Source organism: Arachis ipaensis, chromosome B1, assembly GCF_059453495.1.
Source record: "Arachis ipaensis isolate K30076 ecotype BB chromosome B1, ASM5945349v1, whole genome shotgun sequence".
In the NCBI taxonomy this organism is placed as follows: Eukaryota; Viridiplantae; Streptophyta; class Magnoliopsida; order Fabales; family Fabaceae; genus Arachis; species Arachis ipaensis.
Window position 1 is genome coordinate 92,212,814 of NC_142436.1, and position 12,525 is coordinate 92,225,338.

Consider the following 12,525-nt stretch of genomic DNA (forward strand, 5'->3'; position numbering starts at 1 on the left):
GGAGATACTGCTATTTGTTCCTGACTGATGGCACCGAGGACAGTGCCAAGCTTTAACTTTGGGGAGGTCGGTAAGTACCTGACTTCCGGAGGTAATTTCTCTTTCTTAGAACCAATAAATTATTTATTTTTCTTTTGTTTCAGACAGGATAGATTGCATAGTAATAGGTGTTTGCATGAATGTTCTAATTGGTTGAAAAATAATAAGTTTCTTTTTAAGACTCTATTTTTTTTGAAAATTTCACTAATTTAAATCAGAATTTTTTGTGTTAAACTTGTTTGAAGATTGTAATTTGGAACATAGTTTAAAGCTAGAACACACAACCTGTGAAAATTGAGCTTAATTACATGGTTATACTATTTAACCATAAAAATTTTATTCTTATTTGTTTTTCTTCTCTGTGATTGTAATCTATATTTTGTTCCATCCTATATGTCCAATATTGAATGTGTTATATGAATGCATATGATTGAGGCCATTATTTGATTATTAGCCCACTTATCCCAAATAGCCTACCCTTCCATTCACCTTTGTTAGCCACTTTGAGCCTTTTAATCCCATTTGTTCTATATTTTACCACATCACTAGCCTTAAGTAGAAAAATAAGTAATCACCCCATTTGAATGTTTGGTTAGCTTAAGATAGATATCGTGTGTCAATCAAGTGTGGGAAAACTGTGGGAACATGGGTTAATAGGGAATGTCTTATCTTTCTATTTCATTTAATTATTGGGAATTTGGGTACCTACTCATGTGAAAGCAGAAAAATTAAAAATCCATGTGCATTGATAAGTTATGTTTTCTTTTATGAAAAAAAAAACAAAAATATTCAAGTAATTAAGTAAATAAATAAATGAATAAGGGGACAAAATTATCCCAATGTTAAGTTAATAAAAGATCAATCCATGTGTGATACAAATTAAAAGAAAAGTTGATGTATGAGTGTGTAATGCAAAAGTGGGAAAATTATGGGTAGCTAGGCATGATCTTAAAAGTATAAAGAGTATACGTATAGGTGAAAGCTTAGGTTAATCAAGGATTCAATTTGTAGCTCACTTAGCCATATATATATACCCTCACCTTTACCTTAGCCCCATTACAACCTTGAAAAGACCTCATGATGTTTGCATTGGTACATTAAATACTTGTTGATTGGTTAGGTCAAGAACAAGGTTTAGAAAGCATGACTAGAGAAGAGTAAAGTGATTACCCTATACACTTGAGTGATTAGAGTGCACATATACTATCAGTAAGTGTTCAATGCTTGATTCTATGTTCCCTGCTTTCATGAGCTGTCTTCTTACAAGTTTACTTGTTTTTACTGTATGATTTTAATTAGTGATATCTGATTTATGTTTGTCTTGAAGAACTTATTTACTTTTAACTAAGTAGGCAAAATCATCTTAGCATATAGTTGCATTCATACATAGGTTGCATTGCACTGCATGAGTCTTACTTTTCCCTACTCATTTATTTTATCTCCTTGAGCTAAGAATGAGGACATGCTAATGTTTAAGTGTGGGGAGGTTGATAAACCACTATTTTATGGTTTATCTTGTGTTTAATTGAGTGGTTTCATCAAGTCTTTACCCACTTATTCATATGATTTGCATGATTTTACAATTCCTTCGTAATTTTGTTCTATGGTTGAAAACTTGCTTCCCAGAGATCTTTAATTTCTGTATTTTAATTCTCCTTTATACCATTCGATGCCGCGATCCATGTGTTAAGTGTTTCACGTTTTATAGGGCAAGAATGACTTAGAGAATGGAGAGGAAGCTTGCAAAAATGGAAAGAACACAAGAAACTAAGAAGATAACCAGCGAGCATCGACACGCACGCATGGCTCACGCGAGTGCACGATATGAAGAAATTTGCAGCATCGCGTGCGCGTCCCTGACGCGTACGCGTGGATTGGAGTTTGCACAAAGACGCGTGTGATAAACCCATATTCTATTATATATTTTGTGCCCAATTTGAGTGATTTATTCAATCCTTCACCCACTTATTCATATTAATTGCATGGTTTTACTTTCCCTTCCTTATTATGTAATGTATGTGAAAAACATGTTTCATATGCTTAAAAATAATTATTTTGATTACCCTTTATTTCCATTCGATGCCGTGATTCGCGTGTTGAGTAATTTCAGATCTTCTAAGGCAGGAATGACTTAAAGGATGGAAAGGAAACATATAAAATTGGAAGGAAAGCATAAAATGGAGTTTTTGAAGAAACTGGCAGCGACGCGATCGCATGGACGACGTGGCCGCATGCCAGCATGAAATGGTATTGACGCGACCGCGTGATTGACGCGACCGCGCGCCTTAAGCGAAACGCATATGACGCGGACGCATGACTGAAGCGACCGCGTGGCAAGGAAAACTCCAATTGACGCGACCGTGTGACCCACGCGGACGCGTGACAGAGGCCACGCACTAGAAATTACAGAAAATACCCCCAGCGATTTCTGAAGCCCTTTTTGGCCCAAATCCAAGTCCAGAAGGCACAGATCAGAGGTTATGAAGTGGGGGAATGCATCCATTCGGGAAGAGACTCTCCAATTAGTTAGTTTTCATGATTTAGATTTAGTTTTGAGAGGGAAATTCTCTACTCTCTCTTTAGGATTAGGATTTAGATTAGGATTTTATTCGCTTTCAGGATTATCTCTTTTCACCAGGTTCAATATTCCTTTTTATTATTTTCTCAATTTTATTTATGAATTCTTCTATGTTACAGATTACTCTTTTGAATTAATGTTATTTGAGGTATTTCAGTTTATAATTGCTCTCTTTTATTTATGTTATTGTTATTCCCAATCTAAAGACATTTTTATTCCTGTAGATTTATTTTTCCCCTTTTGGTCTTGGTTAAGAAATCAGTAACTCAGGAGTTATTAAACTCAACATGATTGATAATCGTTATCTTTGCTAATTGAATTGAACTTCAATTTTGCAACAAAAAGGGAACAAAATGTACCAAAGTTTAAAGTTTCATAAATTCAATGTATATGTGTAAGAATCTAAAAAGAATACATGAGTGTGTGAAAAAGTGAAGAATGGATAGCTAGCCTTGTTTAGAATTGTTTAGGTTGTCATGGGTTAGGTGGGAAGTTTAAGTTAATCAAAGATTTGAATTTCAAGCTCACTTGACCATATGCATCCTACCTTGACCCTAGCCCCATTACAATCTATGGGAAAGTCCTCATGATATTTGTATGCATGCATGAAGTAATTGTTGATTGTTAGATGAAAAATAAATCTTAGAAAGTATGATTAGGGGAGGAATTGAGTGAATCAACCCCATACACTGAGTGCCTAGAGTGGATACACATCAAGCAAGGGTTCGATCGCTCAATTACATGTTTCCACCCATGATTATCTTTTCTTGCAAGTATGTGAACTCTTTCAATGATTCAATTAAATTGTGGTTTGCTTTGATTGCTAATACCTTAGCCCTTATGCTTGCATGTGTATTCATAGGGTTGGAATTATTTTGACTAAGCTATTGCATCATGTAAATAGATTCCAATCATATAGATAGCTTGCATTTAGTTAGTTGCATTGAATAAATGTTAATACCCTTTGCTTCTTTCTTGATTTTAGCATGAGGACATGCTTAGTTTAAGTGTGGGGAGATTTGATAAACCCTGATTTTGTGATTTATCTTGTGATTATTTTAGGGGATTTTACCACCTTTTCCCATATTTATTCAATGAAATAGCATGGTTTTGTAATTCTCCCTTGAATTGTGCTTAAGTGTAAAAACATGCTTTTTAGGCCCTTAAATTAGTGATTTTGATTCACTTTAATTCCATTTGATGCCTTGATGTGTTTGTCGAGTGATTTTAGGATCATAAGACAAGTATTGGATGGAAGAAATGAGGAGGAAAGCATGAAAAGAGGAGAATGTATGAAGAAACAAAGATTGGGAATGCACCAATGGATGCGCACGCGTACAAGGCGCACACGCACAAAAGGGGTTTTACATAGAGACGCACACGCGTACATGCCGCGTCCGCGCGGATGAAGATTTTGCCAATCGACGCGCACGCGGACATGGATCGCACGCGCCGATACTCTCACATGGCCCACTTAAAGGCAAAATACTGGGGGCGATTTCTGAGCTGCCCCGGCCCAAATCCAACTTGTTTCTGAGTGTATTTCATGCAGAATTGAAGTCCAAGCAAAGGGGGAGCAATTAGTTTAGCCAACATGAGCCTTTATTTAGTTTTCTAGAGAGAGAAGCTCCCTCTTCTCTCTAGAATTAGGTTAGGATTAGGTTAGATTGTCTTAGATCCATGTTTAATTACTTGATCTCATATTGTTTCCTTTATAATTTTTTATTTCTACATCTTGATTCTCTTACTTGTGATGTTAATTTCTCATTTTGCTCTCTTTTGTGATGATGAACTCATGTTGAATTTGATTTATATTTAATGCAATTTGATGTTGATGTTTCTTTTATTGATGAATTGAGTTGTGATTTTATTTTCCTTGCAATTAGTAGTTGGTAGATTTATTATTCTTGCAATTTATGATGTTTGCTTTTATTGCACTCTATGTATTTGATGAAATATTCTCTTCAGTTTTTGAGTAGTTTTGTCAACTCTTGGTCTAAGTTAAGGGAATTGGGTAAACTTGAGTTATTGGGTATAATAGATTTGGTGATTCGAGAACCCTTGGTGATCAATTTGACACCCATTGACGCTAACCCGCTACTGAGTTAATTAGTAGGTAGGTTGGGACTTAAAGGTTGATGGGATCAAACCTATTTGACGTACTTCAAGCTTATGAGTAGATGTTACGTACTTAAAGCTTTGGGAAGTAGACTTAATAGGTTGGCCTCTCATGATTATCAATATTTAGTTTGTTGACAAGGATGGTGATCTCGATTACCTAAGTCTTAGCCAAGAGTTCTTTATCTTGTTTTCTTTAATTACTTGCTTAATTTACTTTTCTTGCCCTCTTATGAACCAAAAACTCCCCTTACCCCTTTATAGCCAATAATTGAGCACTTTATTGTATCCTAGGGAGACGACCCGGAGTCCAAATACTTCAGTTAATTTTCATTGGGGTTCGTTATTTGTGACACAAAAACAAATATTTTAATTTGATGTAAGAGTTGTTTGTTGGTTTGGAGCTATGCTTACAACGAAATTCTTCTTTCTATAAGAGAAATTCCGAACCGACAACACGATTATCACCTATCAACCATCATGAAAAACACTTTATTTTTCTATTTCTAAACATGAACTAAAGATTATATAAACATGGTTGCACTTTCATGACTTTCAAAACTCAAAAGACTTTGACTCTCATGCTTCATTCTTGCAATATATAGAATACTAAACTTAATGTTTTGCTATATATTTTAAGAAACACATGTCAAAATGGCAATATGATCATTAATTTTGAAAGGTATCTTAGTGTGCCTGTAGGCACACCAAACTTAGAATTGGATCATATGCTCCACAATGTCATGGATAGTTGTCAAAATTATCTATGTGAGCTTGAATTCATGTTAGAGAAATAATTATTATTCATACTGAAGTATAAAAAACAAGGAAACTAAATCATGGGCTGCCTCCCATGGAGTGCTTCTTTAACGTCATTAGCTTGACGGTTGGTCTTTGTCAGGGTGGATTGTAGTGCCTTAGGTCTTCTCCCCTTACAATGAAGCAGTCTCCACTTGATTCCTTGATGATCTCTACATGCTCTAAGGAGAGGACCTTTCTGATGGTGAATACTTGAGGTAATTGAGATGGAATGGTTGGAAGATGGGGTGGGGTTGGTGGATGGTGGGCAGATATCACCTTGTCTCCAAAGGAAAAACCCTCTGTAGGAATCTTCTTATTTCTCCATCCCCTTGGCAATTTCTTCACAACTCTTTTCTCTTCTTCCAGTGGTTCTCCAGTGATTATTGTGTCAGGGGGTTCCTTATTAACTACTCTTCCCAACTCTTGTGGCTTCAGTTCTTTCTTGAGTTCCCTCAGTTGTTGTATCTCTTGAATTTCTTGCTTGTTCACCAAGGACTGTTTTAGGGGTTCAATTGCTGATTCACTGTTGCTTTCTTTTGTGCACATGTTGCTGTGATCATACTTTAACTCTTTAGGTTCTGGCTCAGACTCAGATGCTGGTTTGAAAACATGAAAGGTGAGGTGTTCATCATGTATTCTCAGGATTGGCTCTCCTTGTTCCACATCTATTAGGGCTCTAGCAGTGGCTAGAAATGGTCTCCCCAGAATAATGGAATGAAGGTAACTTTCTTCCATGTCCAGAACAACAAAGTCAGTGGGGAGGAAGTAGTTTTCTATTTTCACCAATACATCTTCTACTATTCCATGAGGGAATTTGAATGATCGACCTGCCAATTGGAGGGCCATTCTTGTTGGTTTGGCTTCCTCAATCTTCATTCTTTTCATCATTATTAAGGACATTAAATTTATACTAGCTTCCAAGTCACATAAGGCTTTTTCAACTGTTATTTCCCCTATGATGCATGAATTTTGGAAGCTTCCTGGGTCTTTCAATTTTGGAGGCAGCTTGTGTTGAATGATAGCACTATATTTCTCAGTTAATACCACAGTTTCATCATTCCTCCAGCTTCTCTTCTTGGTCATCAATTCCTTCAGAAACTTAGCATAAAGTGGCATTTGCTCTAGTGCTTCTGCAAAGGGAATGTTGATCTGAAGTTTCTTGAAAATCTCCAAAAATTTGGACAATTGGCTGTCCTTTGCATTCTTCATGAGGCGCTGAGGGTAAGGAGCCTTTGGGACATATGGCCTTAGAACTTTTTTCTCTTTTGATACAGTGGCAGTAGGTGTTTGTGCTTCTTCCTTGTCATCTAAACTACCCTCTGCTTCCTCCTCTTGAGTCTCCTTTGAATTCTTTGTCAATTTCCTTCCACTTCTGAGGGTAATAGCTTTGCATTCCTCTCTTGAAGTTGTTTTGGTGGCATTACCTGAACTGTGGCCTGGAGTTTTCTTAGACAAGTATCCAATTTGTGCTTCAAGTTTCTGAGTGGCAGCATATTGATTTTGCAGATTGGATGTTACTTCCTCGTGGAATTTCTTCATGTCTTTAAACTCCTTGCAAAGGTTTGCAAGCATAGATTCCATTTTGGCCATTCAGTCATCATCATGTGGTGATGGTTGGTTGAAATTGGGGTGTTGAGAGTGGTTGTTGTGGCTTTGGTATGGTGGCTATGAATAAGTGTTTTGTGTGGTCTAGTATGGTTTTTGGTTGGAGTTTTGGTGAGTGGAGTTATTATACTGGGTTGGATTTTGGGGTCTATGGTCTTGGCCTTGGCTTTGTTGGTTTCCCCACCAAAAGTTTGGGTGGTTTCTCCAACCAGAGTTATAGGTTTTAGAGTATGGATCATTAGCTTGCCTCGACGAATTTCCAAGGTAATTAGCTTCCTCCCAGTTAACTCGTTCTTCTATGTCCAACTCTTCTTGGGGTGATGGTTGAGTGTGGATAGCTGCAGCCTGATTCTTCTCCATTTGCTTGGTCAATTCAGCCAGTTGCTTGGTGATCATCTTGTTCTGGGCTAAGATTGCATCCATATGGTTTAATTCCAAGACTCCCCTGTTGTTACTCCTATCTGAGGCATAAAAATACTCATTGTCAGCCACTGTCTCTATAACATCAATGGCTTCTTCAATGGTCTTCTTCTTATTTAGGGAACCTCTAAATGAGTGGTCTACAGCCTTTTTTGATTCATGACTCAGCCCTTCATAAAAGATATGAATTTGCACACACTCATTAAACATATCAAGGGGGCATTTTCTTGTTAAATCTTTGAATCTCTCCCAGGTTTCTGATGACAAGTCATCTTATGCTAGTTTCACAAGCATTTTTCATTTGTTTCATTAGGTTTTATGCACTTTCTTACACAATAAGAAAGTGGATGGAGTGGAATTTCATGATTATATTGATTCAATTAAACATCATTTATTTTGTACAAAATTATGAGATTTATACATGAATTAGGTGATTATTATAAATGATGTAAATTCTTATGATTTTGATGAGACTTTGATGGTGTGTTTGAATAATGACAGGTAAAAAGATGATGAAGAGAAAAATCAAAGAAGCAGGGTGCAGGTGAACGCTACGTTCATTTCATGAACGCCACGTTCACCCGTGACGCGCACGCGCACTAGGCGCTTAAGCCCGGAATAACATGTTGGAGATCCACGCGTACTCACAAATGGCGCGCCCGCGTGCATCGAGGATCAGCGTTCACCAACAATGAACGCTACGTTCATTTCGAGTGAACGCTTGCGATACTTTCAGACTTCGAACTTGAAGAAAGGAATCGACGCACGCGCGCACTTGCCGCGCCCGCGCCGATCGAATAAAAGTGGTGATGGACGCAGATGCGTACAAGACGCTAGAATGCAGAATTCATATGTTGCTATACACGCACAAGCGCACAAGGCGTGCATGCGGACATAGCGTTCATGGCGCGAACGGAGCGTTCAGTTAATGAACGCTGCTCAAGGGCGCGCTCACACACAATACGCACCCGCGACGATAATGAGGAATGCCAGGGATGCGCTCGCGCACAAGACGCGCCCGCGTTGGTGAAAGAACGCTACGTTCAGTTTGAGAACGCTACGTTCACCTGATGCTGCATGGATTACCATTTCGGACCCACTTCATGAAAAAGCCAACAAGCCCACTCCAAGCACTAAATGACTAAATTGGAATGTGTACAAATAGATAGGAATTTGATTTCATGAGGGCTCGTTCGTTTTTAGTTTTCATTTTTAGAATTTTATAATTGGGATCAGATCTAAATTTTCCATTCTGTTTTCATTTTTTCTCTTCTACAACCTTTTTTCTTTCTGTTTTGGGTCTTGAACTTGGATTGAAGAATTCTGCTGAATTTCTTCATCTGAGAATTCATCTTTTACTTTTCCTTTCATAGTTCTAAAAATTGAGATCTGATCATAGTTTACTTTCTAATTTTCTGTCTTCTGCAATTTTTTCATTTTTGTTTTGAGAGCCATTGAGATTTGAGTTTCCTTCCTGTTTTATCTTTCTTCTGCAATTATCAATTTCTCTTTTAGAATTTTATAGCTGATCTAAGTTTTCATTCTGTTCTGATCTTCTTCTGAAACTTTCCATTTCTGTTGTGGTACTAAAATCCTGATTGATCTACTTTCTAAATTTCTTCATCTGATAGTTCTTTAGTTCACTACAATTTACATTTTCCAGTTCTGTTTTAATTACCAATACCCAAATCCCTTTACTATTCATGCAATTTAAGTTTTCCAGCAGTTTAAATTCAGTAATTTACATGACTTGCACTTGCACTTTAAGTTTCAGTTATTTACTTTTCTTGCAATTTAAGTTTAAGCTCTTTTAATTTCTTGCACTTTAAGTTTCTGCAATTTTACTTCTTCTGCATTTAAGATTCTGTAATTTTCCTTTCTGCTCTTTAGTTTACTTGCAATTTTACCTCTGTTAACCGAATTTCACCCAAATCATCAACTATTCGCTTAACTAAATTCATCACCATACTAAAATTGCTTGATCCATCAATTCCTGTGGGATCGACCTCACTCATATTAGTTATTACTACTTGATGTGACCCGGTACACTTGCCAGTGAGTTTTGTGTGGAATCGTTTTTCCCTCATCAAGTTTTTGGCACCGTTGTCAGAAATTGATTTAGATTGACAATGATTAAGTAGGTGATAATTTAGATTAAGCACTTTTTCTTTGTTTTTGTTGAGCATTTTAACTGTTTGAAATTTTGTTTCAACTAACGTTAACCACATTCTAGCAGTAGAGTGTCTTATTTTCGTTTTCTGCTGTTGTCTGTGTTGTATGCCAGGAGGAAGGAGAGGTGAATCCGATTCCTTTGATTCTGAGCCAGAGAGAACATTACTGAGAAGAAGAAGAGAAGCAAAAGGAAAGGGAATTATTAGAGAAGAAGCATTAGAAGAAGAGGATCAAGAGATGGAGGATAACATCCCAATTCAACCTGAGGATGTGGCCAACAACAATGGCCCACCTCAAAAGAGAGTTCTAGCTTCCGACACCTTCCCCAATCCAAGAAACTGTGGGAGTAGTATACTAACTCCCAATGTTCATGCAGACAATATTGAGTTGAAGCCTCAGCTCACTACTCTGGTGCAGAACAACTGTTCCTATGGAGGAGATCCAACCCAACACTTATCCATATTTTTGAGGATTTGTGAAACTATCAAGACTAATGGTGTGCATCCAAACATCTACAAACTGTTGTTGTTTCCATTCTCCTTAAGGGACAAAGCTTCTCAATCGGTAGAGACATTCCCTAAGGAAAGCATCAACAATTGGGAAAATCTAGTGAGCAAATTCCTAGCCAAATTTTACCCACCTCAGAGAATCATTAGATTGAAGACAGAAGTGCAAACATTCTCTCAATTGGATGGAGAATCACTATATGATGCCTGGAAAAGATACAAAGCCTTTATCAGAAAGTGTCCACCAAAGATACAGAAGTGCAAACATTCACTCAAGAAGCCCTTGATTATTCAGCAGGAGGTTCATTACAACTCATGAAGACAGCTGAGGAAGCCCAAAACCTCATAGACACTGTAACCCTAAAGGCAACGCCAGCTAGCTCAAAAGAAAGGTGTGTTAGAGCTGGAAGGTGTGGATACCATTTTGGCACAAAATAAGGTGATGCACCAACAGATCCAGCAGCAAATAGAATTGATGGCTAAGAGGATTGATGGTCTTTAAATTGCAGCAGTGAGCACTCCAAATCAACCATCAGCTGGATGGGGGCAGAATGAAGAAGCTTATGAAGAGCAGCAGCCAGAACAAGTGAATTATATGCACAACCAAGGTGCTGGACAGAATGAATTGCATGGAGACACTTACAACTCCTCTTGGAGGAACCATCCCAATATAAGGTGGAGAGACAACCAAAACCAAAATTCATGGCAAAGGAACTCCAACCAAAATAACTCCCGCAATATAAACCACCAGAATCATCAAAACACTAACCAAAATCCATATAGAAAACCACAAAACAACTACCCCAATTCCAACTTCTATCTACCCACAACCCATCAACTAACCAAAATAATTTTCAACAACCACGTTCGTCTCACACTCAGCCACAACCACCCCAAGAAGCTCAAAGAATCTCCAATTTGGAGATGATAATGGAGAAGATGATGAAACATCAAGAGCTAGCCAATAAGAACCATGAAGCTTCACTAAGAAACCTGGAAAGACAAATAGGCCAATTGTCCAAACAACCAGAGATACCAACCAATACCTTCCCCAGTGACACCATTCTAAACCCCAAAGAGGAATTTAAGTAATACAACTGAGGAGTGGAAGAACATTGGAGGATGGCAATGCTAGTAGTAAGAAGTAAGTGACAATTGAAGAAAAGAACCAGGAAGAGTTCAAGGAGAAGGATGATGAACCGCTAGCTTCAAAGAAGGGAAAGTAGATTATTGAGGAACATTCACAAGAACAAAGGAAAGAAGTGAAGCCTTACACTCCTTCTTTGCCATATCCTCAAAGATAGCAAAAGGAGCTTAAGGATGAACAGTTCCCAAAGTTTTTAGAAGTTTTTAAGAAGATAGAGATCAACATCCCATTTGCTGAAGCATTGGAGCAAATGTCTCTGTATGCAAAATTTCTCAAGGAGCTCATCAATAAGAAGAGAAGCTGGAATGAGAAGGAAACAGTGATCTTAACACAAGAATGCAGTGCAGTGATTCAAAAAGGGCTCCCACCCAAACTCAAAGTTCTTGGGAGTTTTATCATATCATGCACTATAGGGAATACTATCTTGGAAAAAGCTCTCTGTGACCTAGGTGCCAGCATCAATTTAATGCCACTTTCACTGATGAAAAAGCTTGCAATAGATAAAGTAAAACCCACCAGAATGTCACTCCAAATGGCTGACAGATCACTCAAAATACCTAATGGAGTTGTGGAGAATTCGTTAGTGAAAGTAGGAGAATTCATACTCCTTGCTGACTTTGTCATTTTAGACATGGAGGAAGAAGGACACAACTCAATCATCATGGGGAAGCCCTTTTTAGCCACAGCAAGGGCTATAATTGATGTAGAGAAAGGTGAAATGATACTCAGAGTACATGATGAGAAGATGATCATCAATGTCTTTAAAGCCACGCAATAGCCCCCTGAGAAAGAAAGGCATATGAGAGTGGAAATTGTGGAAGAAGTAGAGAGGGGGTTACTTGAGGCCAACGACCAGGAGGAACAAGAAGATGAAATAGAAGTGGAACAAGATTTCACAGAAGAGGAAGTAGCAAAAATCTCCTCTGAAGGCAAGACAGAAGAAAGGCCAAAACAAGAGTTAAATCCTCTTCCCCCTCATCTCAAGTATGTATTTCTTGGAGATGCAGAGGCCCTGCCAGTGATCATAAATTCTTCCTTAAACATAGAAAAAGAAACAAAGCTGATTGAAGTGTTGAAAGCTCACAAAACAGCCTTGGGTTGGACGATTTATGATATCAAGGGCATAGGCCCTGCCATCT